Source organism: Sebastes fasciatus, chromosome 12 (genome assembly GCF_043250625.1).
Source record: "Sebastes fasciatus isolate fSebFas1 chromosome 12, fSebFas1.pri, whole genome shotgun sequence".
Taxonomy (NCBI): Eukaryota; Metazoa; Chordata; class Actinopteri; order Perciformes; family Sebastidae; genus Sebastes; species Sebastes fasciatus.
The window spans coordinates 3494261-3508597 of NC_133806.1; the positions used below are offsets into that span (position 1 = coordinate 3494261).

The window sequence follows — 14337 nt, forward strand, 5'->3', positions numbered from 1 at the left end:
ATCTGTCGTCAAGATGGCAGAGAGGATAGGCTGCTTTCAAACTGTCCCGTTTGACAAGTTGACTTTGTTCAAACAGCAGAGTTTCCACCCTATTCCCGTCCCCTTAATCTCTTCCAGTCAGATTTATTCTTTGCTCTTTGCATTTTTATGTCTCCCGTGAATCTTAGCAATGACCTTGGCTGACTGCTAAGATAGCCAAACATTGTTTGACTCTGTGGTTGTAATCCTCATCTCTGGCACCCAGTGTTGGCTGTCTACAACTGATGGATGTTTTTCTTTAAAGGAGCAATGTGGAACATGATGCCACCTGCTCCAAAGAAATAGAGGTCAGCATTTCCTTGGTCCATGCAATTTAGATTTAACTAACAGCAGGGCAAGAATCCGCAAAATTCAACCAAACTGCTAATACTCTGAGAGTCGGTGAAAATAACACCGCTATCTTATAATCTACACGTGTGGCGTCGGCCTATAGTTTACGTCAGTCTGAAAACATTTTATGCGTGAAATAAGCCATGCAGTTGCTGAATCTGTCTTTATTTTGGATCGACAACAGTCAGTTTAAGAGTTTCTCGGGAGTTTCCAGAGGCGGCGAGTCGCGTTGGACGCCTGTGGTTTGCATAAAGTAGACTAGCCCTCAACTTTATGCAAATGAGGAGCGGCCGTCGGTCTGTCTCTCGAATCGCGCCGCCGCACTACCAGAATGCATTGCATGGCTGCTTACATAGACAATGTGGACATGTACCATCATAGGAATAAACGGGAGCCCGCCTCCAACGCTGTATCCAGTTCTCTTTCTACATCCGCGCTCCAGCCTCCGTCTGGGTCTCATTCACATGAACGGAGGTAGGGAAATAACTCTGGATTCACCTATTAGTGCATTTTACAACTTTTAGGACCTAATGATTTAAATAAGGGCTAGTAGAGTGTTCGTACGGGGAAGTTGATTTACCTCAAAAAATAATTATCCACTGATTTACAGACGTCTCTTTCCTACAACGGAGTATTAGGGCCACATTGAGGAAAATAAATAAATCTGAGATTACAAGAAAAAAGTCATAATATTATAAAGTAGTCATTTTTATGTGTTATTTTCTTTTTTTTCGTTAAGTTTAGATTTTATTCTCGTAATATGACTTTTTTTCTCGTAAAGTTACGACTTTTTTCTCGTAGTTTTATGACTATTTTCCTTCAATGTGGCCCTAATACTCCGTAGTTCATTGTCTCTTTGGCCCTCACTGCATTAGACTTATATACTATATACTTAGACTATAAACTGTGTTACCTTCATCACAATGATCAAATGTTTTGCAGCTCCAGACAGATTCTGTTTTTGTTTTTTTGCCTAAAAGGGCTCTTTCGATGGTAAAGGTTGCTGACCCCTGACCTAAAGGGAGTGTCTTCAAATTTGTAACAAACATCCACTTGGATTCGAGGATGAACTGATATGATTTTGGTGGTCAAAGGTCACTATGACCTCACAAAACACATTTTGGGCCATAACTCAAGAATTCAGAACTCTATTTCTAAACCTCTGTCTGATATCTTTCAGTCAAAAGGAAGCCAAAAAATGATTTTCTCCTCACTCTTGTCACCCAACATTAACATGCAGGTGCCGTATGATGTAAAAGAGAAAGTGAAAGGTTATTCACACTGAATTTTCATTTCAGTGTATAATGAATAGATTGACCTTACGAATAACCTGGATTACTAAATCGGTTCAATCAAAGGTTCAGTTGATGTATTGTGACCCTAGAGCTGAAATACATAATATAATATCAAGTTCAGATGCTCCAGCAAATTCAAACGAGGGAATTGTGATGGCTCGAGGTGTGCAAGGTCAAACACTGCAAACCTGTCTGGAGTCTGGCTCTTTAAAAAAATAAAAATAAAGTCCAGTTTGTGATAAGTTGGCTGGAGTGGTGTGTAAAATGATGTTTTGTTTTTTTTAAAATGAAATAAACTTTAAACGAAATCATGCAATGCACGTAAAACATCTTTGCTATATCTAAAGACAAAAAAATGTATTTCCAATTGGATGTAAAGTAGAGTATTTGTTTTTAGGCTTTGTTTTCCAATAATTAATATATACATACATTTGCATAAAGCAGTATATTTGCCCACTCACATGTTGATAAGAGTATTAAATACTTGACAAATCTCCCTTTAATTTACATTTCACAATTATGGGCAATCATGCGATTAATCGCAATTAAATATTTTAAAGGTCCTGTATTGTAAAAGTTGAGATTTTCAGGTCTTTTACATTATAAAGCAGGTTTAAGTGCTTTATAAATACTGTTAAACTATCAAAACGCTCAATATACGGAGAAATACACACAGCCCGTATTCAGAAATTGTGCGTTTGAAACAAGCCGTTAGGATTTCTGTCCATTTGTGATGTCACAAATATACAATATATAGAGCATTACAATGTTTTAAACATAAACATTCTAAATGTGTCACAGTTTATTTCCTGTTGCAGTGTATGTAAATAACATCAGCTGACAGGAAGTAAACATGGACCCAAGCTGTTGCCTAGCAACGCAATTCCGTTGTAATTCCGTTGAAATGCACTAAAACGGAGCGTTTCGGGTGATTACAGGTATATTCAGGCAGACAGTATGAGGAAAATAAAGTATTTTTTTGAACATTACAGCATGTAAACATGTTCTAGTAGAAACACAAAATACAAGTATGAACCTGAAAATGAGCACCATATAGGACCTTTAAACGTTTGACAGCCCTAATTATAATTCATCATTTATTTGCTGCTGATATTTTGTATTAATCAGAATCTGTGTAGTAAGTAAGGATTTAAAATAAGTGTAGTGGAGTAAAAAGTACAAGCCTCTGACATGAAGCAAATTGGAAGTGTACAAAAAAAATGGAGCTACTCAAGTTCAGTACAAGTACCTCAAAATTGTGCTTAAGTACAGCACTTGAGAAATGTACTTGGTTACTTCATTACGACATTCCCTCTTCATTCTCACCAATAGCTTTCTAGACAACTGCTTTGCTCTCTTGTTGAAGATCATTTATACTTTGATCAGAGTTCCTTCTTTTCCATTCAGGTTTTTCACTCCCAGCTATCAGTGATAAACATCGGCAGCTTGAAGAGCGGTGCCACTGAGATTTCTTTTTTATGATTTATTGTTAATCATGACAGCTGTGACAGTTTTCCTGCATGATGTCTTGAAATCAGTTTTTGCCATATGGACTCATTTACTCCTGTTCAACCCCAAATGGCTTAACATCTCTGGAGTAATTTTGTTTGCCATTAAAGGTAATCCATCACAGTAAATGAAAAACTGACAACACAAGTCACAAAATTACATTAGAGCATTGATATCAGGCAAGAGTGTTACATCCTGAAGATGTTCTGCTATTGCTTCATATTAAAGTTAACATGTTAAAGAAAATTAAACTTTTTTCATAAAACTGCTCTTCATAAATAAGGTATGTTTTGTGTGTATGAAGAGCAGTAATGACAAAACAAATGATGCCATCATACCCCGGTACTCTTCTTAATTGGAAGTTAATTGGAAGTGTAGCCTACTAATATAAAAGTTACACTGTTTTGTGTTTTGGAAGTGACAGTATAATTTCAAAGACACACATTAGTTGCTGCCCATTGAAGGAATTGTTAGACATTTTTGGAAGTATGCTTATTCGCTCTCTGGCAGAGATTTAAAGGGACTGTTTGTAACTTCTTAGACGTATAAATCAATCCGGGTCAGTGTCCCGTGCGTGCTCCCGTGTGGCTACGCTGTTCAGACTCAGACTCCAACACAAACTACAGTGAAGCACCAAAACCTCTTGGTTGTATCTAGTGAAGCCGTCTGTTAAACATTGTTGGCCGCGGTCGGAGGACGCGGGGGAGACCGTAGCTTTGGTCTCCAGGACCGGAGTCTCTGCTGTACTCTGCTCTTCTGCTCCTCTGCCTGTCTTCACTCACACACCACGCTCGTTCTCGCTTTCTCCACTCTCACGTGCATGCTGCTCACTCCACACTGCAGAAGAGTTAGTTTAGCTCTGAGAATATCTAGTGAATGTTCAGTGGACGTTTGTGCAGAAATAACTGCTGCAGCTCCTCCAGACCAACAGAGGTTTCCCGTGTCTTGTGAAGTGACGGGGCTCCGCAGAGAGAAACGTTATCGTCTCCGACCAAAACTCTGGTGTCTCCCCTGTCTCTTCCTTTACTCTCCTCCAACTATTTCCATCCATCTTCCTCCTTTACTCTCCTCCAACTATTTCCATCCATCTTCCTCCTTTACTCTCCTCCAACTATTTACATCCATCCATCTTCCTCCTCCTCCTCCTTTACTCTCCTCCAACTATTTACATCCATCTTCCTCCTCCTCCTCCTTTACTCTCCTCCTCCTTTACTCTCCTCCAACTATTTACATCCATCCTCCTCCTCTTCCTCCTCCTCCTTTACTCTCCTCCAACTATTTACATCCATCCATCCTCCTCCTCCTCCTCCTCCTCCTCTTCCTCCTCCTCCTTTACTCTCCTCCAACTATTTACATCCATCCTCCTCCTCCTCCTCCTCTTTTACTCTCCTCCAACTATTTCCATCCCTCCTCCTCCTCCTCCTTTACTCTCCTCCAACTATTTCCATCCCTCCTCCTCCTCCTCCTCCTCCTCCTTTACTCTCCTCCTCCTCTTGTGTGTGTCAGACTCCCCGCCGTGCTGACTCCCGGCTCTACCGCCGACCGACCACCGACAGGAGAGGAGAGGAGAGGAGAGGAGAGGAGAGGAGGGGAACTCTGTGATTGAGGAGCGAGGACTTAACGAGCGTCTGTGTGTTTATGTGTGTGTGTGTGTGTGTGTGTGTGTCTGTGTGTGTGTGCGTGTGTGTGTGTGTGTGTGTGCAGACCAGACCGTGCACGGACTGAGGTCAAGGTGGGAGGTTGGGCTGTATATTGTTAGATGGGATGCTGCAGCCTGACAGCCAATTTGGTGCCCGGTGTTGTTCCTGAGAGAGGACAGAGGACCTGGATGTGAGCAGCTCTGCCAGCAGAGGGGTAAGTGATTTAACCGCTTTAAAAAAGAGGTTGAAACATGAAGTTTTATTATCTATGTAGGACATCACTTTAATTAGATTTATTCTCTCTGTGTGGGCGAATATATCTCTTTAATGAGGAGATGTTGTGCTTTGTGTTGGAAGGATTGACAAGTTTCTGCTGGAGCAAAACAAATACAATGCAGTGATATTGATTCTTTGTGTTTGGGGAAAACACAATAAAACTGCTAAAAACATTTAAATATTACTGGGAACCATACATTATAAAACAAATATAAAAAGATGTGCATAGGTGACTTCAAATGAGCATAATGTTTATTATCAGAAACAAAACTAATAAAAAGGTAATTTATTTCATCTCTTTCCCTTAAATTCCTCGAGAGTTTGAATTTCATTACTCACCTTGATCTGATTATGTTCCTATAGAAATCCAAAGTGCCAAATGTTTGTACTATTCCCTTTTGCACAAGCCTCCCCATTACTCTTTTAAAGGATTTTCTATATTATATTTATATTTCGAGGATATTACATTTATAGTTGTCTCCAGCGTCATGGTGCCTTGATGAAATAAAATCATCCTCCAGCTGGATCAAAGACACAGATAATATAATGGCTTTTTATGAAGTTCTCATTTGTGATACCCTCTGGTGGCCAAAAGGCTGCAAAGTGTCATTATGTTTGGTTTGGAGGCTTCCTCTCAAGATAATGAAGCTCAGTTTAAGACACATAATGAAAGCGCCTGACTGAAATGTGAGATTTGAAAGGGGTGGAAAATGAACTTATTTGGCAGGGAGACGTGTGGTTAAGTGTGCAGCCAACCCTGATTATACCGACATCTTGTTAAACGTCTCTACCATCTGTGTTATGTGACACATTCTTACTTCAAGTACTCATTTTGAATCTGTATGAAAACAGCAAATAGGGAGAATTACACCTGCTTTTCGGTTATCATTCTGTTATCACACACACACACACACACACACACACACACACACACACACACACACACACACACACACACACACACCACTGAAGCACTTTTTCCTTAACAGTCGGTGTGTGTGTGTGATTGTGTGTTAGTTTAATGTGTGCTGGTTTAATTTCAAGTCTGTGCACATCAGGTAAACATCACTTGGAGCTGGCTTCCAAAAGCTGCAGTCTCTCATGTTTGAATAAAAGATGGAGACGATGCAAAAAAAATGCTTCTTGAATAAAAGATGGTTTGTGTTTGGATCGGAGCGTCGCCCCCCCGGGTGGAGGTCGCTTCGTGTGACTCGGTGTCAAAAAGATTCCCTATTTATTCTGTTAATCAACCGATAAGGAAGAGATTGTTTCCCGTGCAACAGAGAAAACATTTATCATGTCACCGAGTGCCTTCCTCGCTCCCTCTCACGCACTCCTCCGTGACCAGTTTCGTCTCTTTGATCGTTGCTTTGGCAGGTCACGTTTCAGCTGGAGAGGTTTAGATGGAGCTAATGTTTTATTGATTATTGTCAGTGTCAATATCTTGTCTGCACTTTACACGACCACTTTACTCCACCTCCACTTCACTCAATTTAACTCAACTGGACGTATGGATGGATACCTTGTGCTTAATGATGTGGAGGTGTGACCTTTTGTTTCTGTCTCCTCTTCTCACATACTAGAAGTCAAGTACTGAAGGTGTACTATGAGGTGTCACAAATCACAGCATGTGTCATTTCATCACAAGTGGTGCCATGGCTCTGCGCAGGCTGTATATATTACCATATACATGTATATGCTGCAGTTTTAGCAGCACAAGGAAAAAAAACAACAACATAATTAAGCAGCTGTGGTTCTGAATAGCAGCTTGTGATCCAAATCTCTGTCTTGTTCTTACAAGACAACATAATTCAGCCATGAGGAGACATTACCGTCTTTCATTGCTTGATTTATTGTTCTACGAAACAGGTGCATTGGCATATTTTGAGGGAAAAAAACAAAGTTGTTATCACTTGTGAGTTTTCTAGGGACCGATCTGACTTTTTCAGTCCCGATAACGATACCTGGGCTTCGGGTATCGGCCGATACCGAGTACCAATCCGATACCAGTGTTTAAGGGATCATTCTGTTATGTGTCAGACAACATAAGGCTTGACTTAAACATTGCTTTCCTAACTTTGGAAATCAAAATGTGACCAATAAATACATAGTCATACATTTATTTCATTGTTATTTATTATTAAAATAATAAATCGTACACCAGCAACTTGGTAAAAAATCTTCGAAATTATCAGGAATTACAATTCAAGTGTAAACCTTTTTTAATGAAGCAACAATTTGGTCAAAACTTAAACAGGAATTAAAATTAAAGTATATAATGTATATTGTATACAAACATATAATTGAACTGAATAGATCGGACTTATTGTCATCAATATCCGATCCATCGTATCGGTATCGGTGCATCCCTAGAATTTCCCTGCGTTGCATAACTAAAAATACAGCCCTGTAATTTTATATCTTTCCAGAAGTCGCTGTCTGCTCGTTAAAAAGCGGTGAAAAGGGGAACATGAGGAGTTCTGGGAGTGATTGTGGGTAGAGAAGTGTGACACAACAGCGAATAATTTTCTGCCCCAAACTCAGCAGAGAGCTGATTATACTGCAGCTGAACATCCACATCACTCCCAGGGGCCGCGACTCATTCCTGCCTCTCGGTTGAAAGAAGTGAAAGATTTATTGCCGGCCAGCTCCACAGCCTTTAGTTTGAAATTTGAAGGAGTTTCTTGTGTTGTCGGGAGGGGAGGGGGGGGAGCAGACAAGGCCAAGGATGTAATAGACCAGTCAAGTGTCTCCACAGAGGAGCTACAGAGGAGGAGAAACAGGAGATCAGACAGGGGGAGAAGGAGATAAGAGGGAAAGCTGGTGGGACGAAGGCTGTTGGATGTAATTGAAGGGAGATTTGGGACGGGAAGGTTATCAGACAACACAGGATTGAAGGAACGAGAGGCTAGTTAATAATAAAATAAAATACGACGGGGAACCGTATGTAATTACACAAAAAGAGATTACAAGCTTTCATTTGCAGACACATCTCTTTTTTCCATAAATGATAACAGACAATACTTGTTTCATTATGCATCTTTATCCCATGCATTTTTAAATCTGTGGGCCAGAATAACAAATGATGGACCAGAGGCACAGAGCGGGAGGCAGTGGTGAGGGGCAGATGAAGTGTAGATGGTAAATTGACCGTTGAATGAGCTCTTTGTTTGAAGGCAAAGGTCATAATGTAAAGAGCAAAGTGACTTATTACAGTAGTTACTTACAATATGTTCCCCACATAACATCGAGAGTACTAACTGCTTCAGTAACGCTAAATGTTGATATATAAACAGAGAGATTTATCTCTTTTCTGCTGTGTTTTCTGTTTTGCATGCTTGTATCCTCACACCTTTTTTATCCCCTAACGTTTTCATCTGGTTCATTCTGAATTACACAAAAGACAACCTCGCTCTCTCATGCAACCTTGTTTTCTCTCACTACGTTTTGTATCTCCCTCGGTGAATTCCTGTAGCTCCGACTCGAATTAGACTTTGCTTTTCTCATAATGAATGTGAGTCTGCACAAAGTAAATTAAGGCTCTAATGAGCAACATCGTCAAAGGAGTTGCATCAGAAGAATAGCTGCTTTAATCACGGTGAAACATTTGGTAGCTCAGAAAACATCTGGGCTGTGTCTCACTTTTGTTGCCTGTTGCTTGGACGAAACAGTCTGCTGAAACTTTGATAAATGAGCTCTGAAACGAAGATGAAATGTTGTGGACGCGCTCCCGTAGCACAAATTGGATATTCCATTTTTAGCTGTTTCTTAACTGCTATGTAAAAATTAAGTTTAAATACGTTTGGTTAGGGTTGGGGAAACTTGTACTTGGATTACTGTTAGTCAAGTAAAACATCTTTGGTTAGTGCAATGCTTTGTTGGTGATAAAAAAAACTAATTAGACAAGTTTACAGCCTAGATGTCGTCCTCTGACTTTCCTCCACATTATACTGAGAAAGTTGTGTCTTTTTGTACATTTACATTTTAACATATTAGGCTCATTCCACAACAAAGTTTGGGAGACTCTGCACTGCTTGGGAGAGTAGTATAAGACTGGTGCGTTTGCGCGTGCATGTGAAATGCACGCGCGCGCGTGCGTGTGCGTGTGTGTGTGTGGGGATACAGGTGAACCCTTGGTGACCCTGGTGTCCTTTTTGTAACCCTAGGGCTGATGTTAATTATTGGTAGTTGTCCAAAGGTGTCTGCTGTATGTGTTATCAGTTGCTCCACAACAAAAAAGAAGACCCCATCCTGTGGATCCTGATGCAGATAAAAAATACAGTTGTATCCCAATATGTGTCTTTATTACCGTATCATTAAAAGTTCAAACAAACCCCTGGTCCCTGTGACCAAATGTTTTTGCTTTTTGGTGTTTCCACAGAAGACCCATACTGTTGATCCTGAGTCAGATAAAAAAAAAAAGTCGGTTGTATCCAAGATGTTATCAGTTGCTCAGTAAACAAAAGAAGACCCCCTCCTGTGGATACTGGTTCAGTGAACAAAACACAGTTGTATACCTATATGTGAACTCCGTTGTATCCAAGAGGTGTCTTTTTTATTACAGTATCATTAAAAGTTCAAACAAAGCCTAGTGTGCTGTGGTCAAAATGTTTATGGCTTTTGATGCTGTGGTGGTTGGTACTGTTTGCAGGCTATAGCAGCATGGATCCTGTAACCATATGTTTGTTTGTGAGAGGGTGTATGGATTAGCGTTGTTCGTAGTCGATATTAACATGTATCCAGGACAAATGGTGTGAGAAGGGAAGTATGTCATCTCCTTCATGTCATCTCCTAAAATTCTTTATGAGATGTATCTGTGAGAGGGGGTGGGGTATGGGGTGGTATTGTTTGTAATAGATATCAGCATGTATCCAGGGACAAATGGGGTGGATGTGAGCGGGATGGGGGTCATCTCTTGTATGTCATCTCCTAAAATTCTTTAGGAGATGTATCTGTGCTGTAATGATTTGTTAACATTTTAAATTGGTAGATGTGTGTTAGTACACCACTAATTTTGCTTGTAGTCATCTCCCAAAAAAAAAAAAAGCGGTGCAATGTCGGTAGAGTTACAATATAGTGGGTTTTTAAAAAAAAAAAAAAAATTTATGTAGTGTGAATGGGGCAACCTCAAGGCCTGTCAACCATGCGTATTCATGAGATGTCACTAGCTCCATCTTTTACCGACACTTTGTGTATATAGTCAGCATTCAGCTGAGGTCGTGTTTACCAAACTTCACAACTTTTGAAGAGGACGCTTTTCCTAACGCCACTCTTGCATTTTGCACATTAGGTACAGTGTTCTTTTCTTTGGATGCTTCATTTTTGGCGTCTGTGAACATAGAGCTGATGTGACTTGCCAAAAAGCCCCAGTTTTGTCTCATCTGTCCAAAAGACATTCTCCAAGAAGCTTTGTGGCTTGTCAATATGCATTTTGGCATATTCCAGTCTCACTTTTTTATGATTTGGTGTCCTCTGGGGTTGTCTGCCATTAAGTCCACTTTGGCTCAAACAGGAGAAAATGGCTCATGGACTACTACTAAAACACTATGAATACTATAGAACTAACTAGCATTGTTAGAAAAATAATTATTAATGGGACAAATTTCTTGGGTATTTTAGCGTGCGATCAACTGCCTAAACACATCAGGCTGCTTGGAGATGGTCTTATAGCTTTTACCTTTAACATGCTTGTCTATAATTTTCTTTCTAATCTCCTGAGACAACTCTCTCCTTAGCTTTCTGTGGTCCATGTTCAGTGTGGTACACACCATGATACCAATGTTTAATGTGTCCCTATGGTCAAATTATTTTCAATCTTTTCTAGGGGTACCATCATTTTGTCCAGGCCAGCTTCATTAGTTTTTTTTTTTTAAATGATTCTGAACCAAAATTCAAAAACATTAGCTGATTTTCATTAGTTCATTTTCAATACATTTTTATTTATTATTACTTTTTTGTCAGTTTCAAGTTATTTCAGTGACCATTGTTTTTTTTTATTCTTTCTTTAACGGAAGGGTACCAACAATTTTGACTATGTGTGTAGATACACACAAACACACACACACACACACACACACACACATACAGTATATACATATGTCTATATCCACACCCGCTTACATATAGATATCCACTTAGACACAGCCAATGTTTAATGTGCCCCTATGGTCAAATTATTTTCAATCTTTTCTAGGGGTACCATCATTTTGTCCAGGCCAGCTTCATTAGTTTGTTTTTTTAAATGATTCTGAACCAAAATTCAAAAACATTAGCTGATTTTCATTAGTTCATTTTCAATAAATTTTTATTATTACTTTTTGTCAGTTTCAAGTTATTTCAGTGACCATTGTTTTTTTTTTATTCTTTCTTTTAACGGAAGGGTACCAACAATTTTGACTATGTGTGTAGATACACACACACACACATACAGTATATACATATGTCTATATCCACACCCGCTTACATATAGATATCCACTTAGACACATTCGCTTACACAGTTATCTATTCTATTTTACAGACAAAAAAAAAAAAAAGGACATATTTACATCCCTTTAGTTGACCTTTTTGTCGACATTACTTATTAATTAATTTTGTTTAACTCCAATCCTCACCCTGACTCAAAGTAGCCCACCCATGATCAAAAATGATATTCTGTTCTTTTATTTCTATTAACATCCCTCTCAAGAACCCACTGATGTTTCAAAAACATTTTGAAATGTTCAGTGTTTAACTGTTGTCTTTTTATAGCTTTAAATATAAATGCTTTCCCCATCGTAATGATGATGTTGTTCAGGTCTTTTCCTTTTTTTTTTTCATCACCCCTTAAATCACCAAACATTATAGATAAAGGACAACTATAGAAATTTGATTTGTAGACTGAGATCCACTTTTTTCAACGTTAATCCAAAATAATGCAACTTCCTTACAATACCAAAAATAAATGAATGTCTGACTCCTCTTCCTCCTCACACAATCTACATATGTCACCTTGTTGGATGCCCCATTTTAATTTTTTTTAGCATTCTCTTAGTAGGCAAGAATTTGTAGATTAGTTTTAGTTGTAAAATTCTAATGGAGACATCAAAAGAAGTTGTGTAAATACATGCATATACTTTCCTCCATGGGATACATTTGTCTAACAAATACCCCCATTTTTGACTGGATAGCTACTGGTGTAGCAGAAATGTGTTTAAGTTGCATGTATAACTGATATATTTTCTTGTTTATTTTTGTCTTATTCATCCATGTTGTGTCCTTAATGTAGGGGTAACATGCCACTTGTTTTGTACATAATAATAGCTTCCTTTTCCAGATCTGAGGTATAGCTGCACAGAGTTGATTAAATGTAAAAAGGTCACAAACATTACCGTATACTATTTTAAATTCATCATAAGTCTTGATTTCGCCCCCACTATTCAAGAGGTCATTTATAAATAATATTCCTTTTTTCAAACATTGATTCAATAAAGATACGGTGATCATTAATCAAAATATTTCTATTATACCACAACACTTGGCTCTGGATTTCATAACTTCACACTGGTTGATGATATTGGTATTGAAACCAACTGACTATGGCCTCGTCCAAAAAGCCGGATAAGTATGGAAATGACTTTCTCTTTAATATAGTGAACTGAAAAGCAGTTAACTGGAGGTAAGGATAGAGTTCTTTGTGGAACAGAGGATGAGCAGACCTCAATCATTTTGCTGAAAACCACTGCGGATTTAAGATACATTTTGGTATAAGGGATGCTTTTAGTGCAAAGTTGAGTGCCTTAAGGTTTAACAATTTAAGTCCACAGTGTTTGTAATCATTATACAGATAAGCTCTTTTAATTTTGTCAGGCTTCCAACCCCATATGAAATTGAACACATTTTGCTCATATTTTTTAAACAGCTCCTCTCCTGGGGTAGGTAATGACATGAGGATATAGATAAACTGAGGAATCACTAAGGAATTTATCACGGTTATTTTTTTCCATATAAAGTTAAGTTAGTCATTCCCCAAACTTTTTAATTTTCTGTCTACTGTATGTAGCTTTCTATCAAAGTTTTCCTTCGTGATAAGGTCCATGTCTTTAGGGATATGTATACCAATGACATCTATTGGGCCATCTGACCATTTTAGTGGGCAGATTACTATAGATATTAAAATTTGTACCTTTCAGAGATCCAATTCGCAGCACAGTACATTTATCATAGTTAGGTTTTAGTCAGGAAATTACTGAGAAGTTATTCAACTCTTTAACTAATGCAGTAAAGGATGCAACATTTGGTTGATTTTGAAAGTTTACATCGTCCGCATACATTTAGATTTTTGATTCCAAACTATTTATTCTCAAACCTTCTATGTTGTTATTCATTCTTACTTTTTGTGCTAAGATTTCTATAGCTATAATAAATAGATACGCAGACAGTGGACATCCTTCTTTCAATCTTCTATATTGCTTAATTGTTTCAGAAAAAAAACATTGTTTATTATTTTACACTTTGGATTACTATACATTACTTTTTATCCAACTAATTAAAGAGTCTCCAAAGTTAAAATATTCTAAACATTTATAAATAAAATCCAAACGTACTTTATCGAAAGCTTTCTCAAAGGCAGCAAAAAAAAAAAAAAAATGAAAGCAGAGGTTTTTGTTGAGTCATAATATTCAATTATTTCAATTATTTGTCTAATACTGTCACTGATAGATCGACACTGTAAGAAGCCACACTGATCTGGATGAATAATATTGGGCAGTACTAGTTTTAATCTGTTTGCAAGACATTTGGCTAATATTTTAGCATCGTTACATTGTAGTGTGATTGGCCTCCAATTCTTTAGAGTAGTGGGATCTTTATACCTTCCACCTGAATCTTGTTTCAATAATAGTGAGATTAAACCTTCCTGTTGAGTTTCTGTAAGTTGTTTTTTGCTATATGACCAGTTGAATGTGTTCAGCAAAGGTGTTTTAACAGACTCATAGAAGGTTTGATAAAAGTTTACAGGTATGCCATCGGCTCCTGGACTTTTTACCTTTTTCAAAGGAGTTAATAGCTGGATGTAATTCCATCCAGCGTAATAAGTCCCTCACAAGAGTTTTTTCTTTCTCTGTTAACTTTACGGTATTATCGTCTTGAGAATTGGGGCTAGTATTTTGAGGCAATAAATCCTCTGGTAGGCTCTGTAAGGAGTACAATTTTGAAAAATAATTATGTTGTACCAGCAAAATTTCCCTTGGTTTTTTCAATGATTTTATT

The 14337-nt window shown here is 38.2% G+C and overlaps 1 protein-coding gene across 3 annotated transcripts in view; it reads left to right on the plus strand.

Moving 5' to 3' along the window:
• The first annotated feature begins 4650 nt into the window (after positions 1-4650).
• The window catches only part of drd2l (dopamine receptor D2 like), a 39939-nt gene continuing 30252 nt past the window's right edge, over positions 4651-14337 (plus strand). The window contains exons 1-2 of one of the 3 annotated variants that reach the window (XM_074652617.1): positions 4651-4843; positions 4878-5027. The gene's annotated coding sequence lies outside the window, so the exon portion shown is untranslated. Of the gene's footprint in view, positions 5028-14337 lie in introns of all 3 variants that reach the window. The other 2 variants (XM_074652616.1, XM_074652618.1) reach the window with 2 other exon arrangements.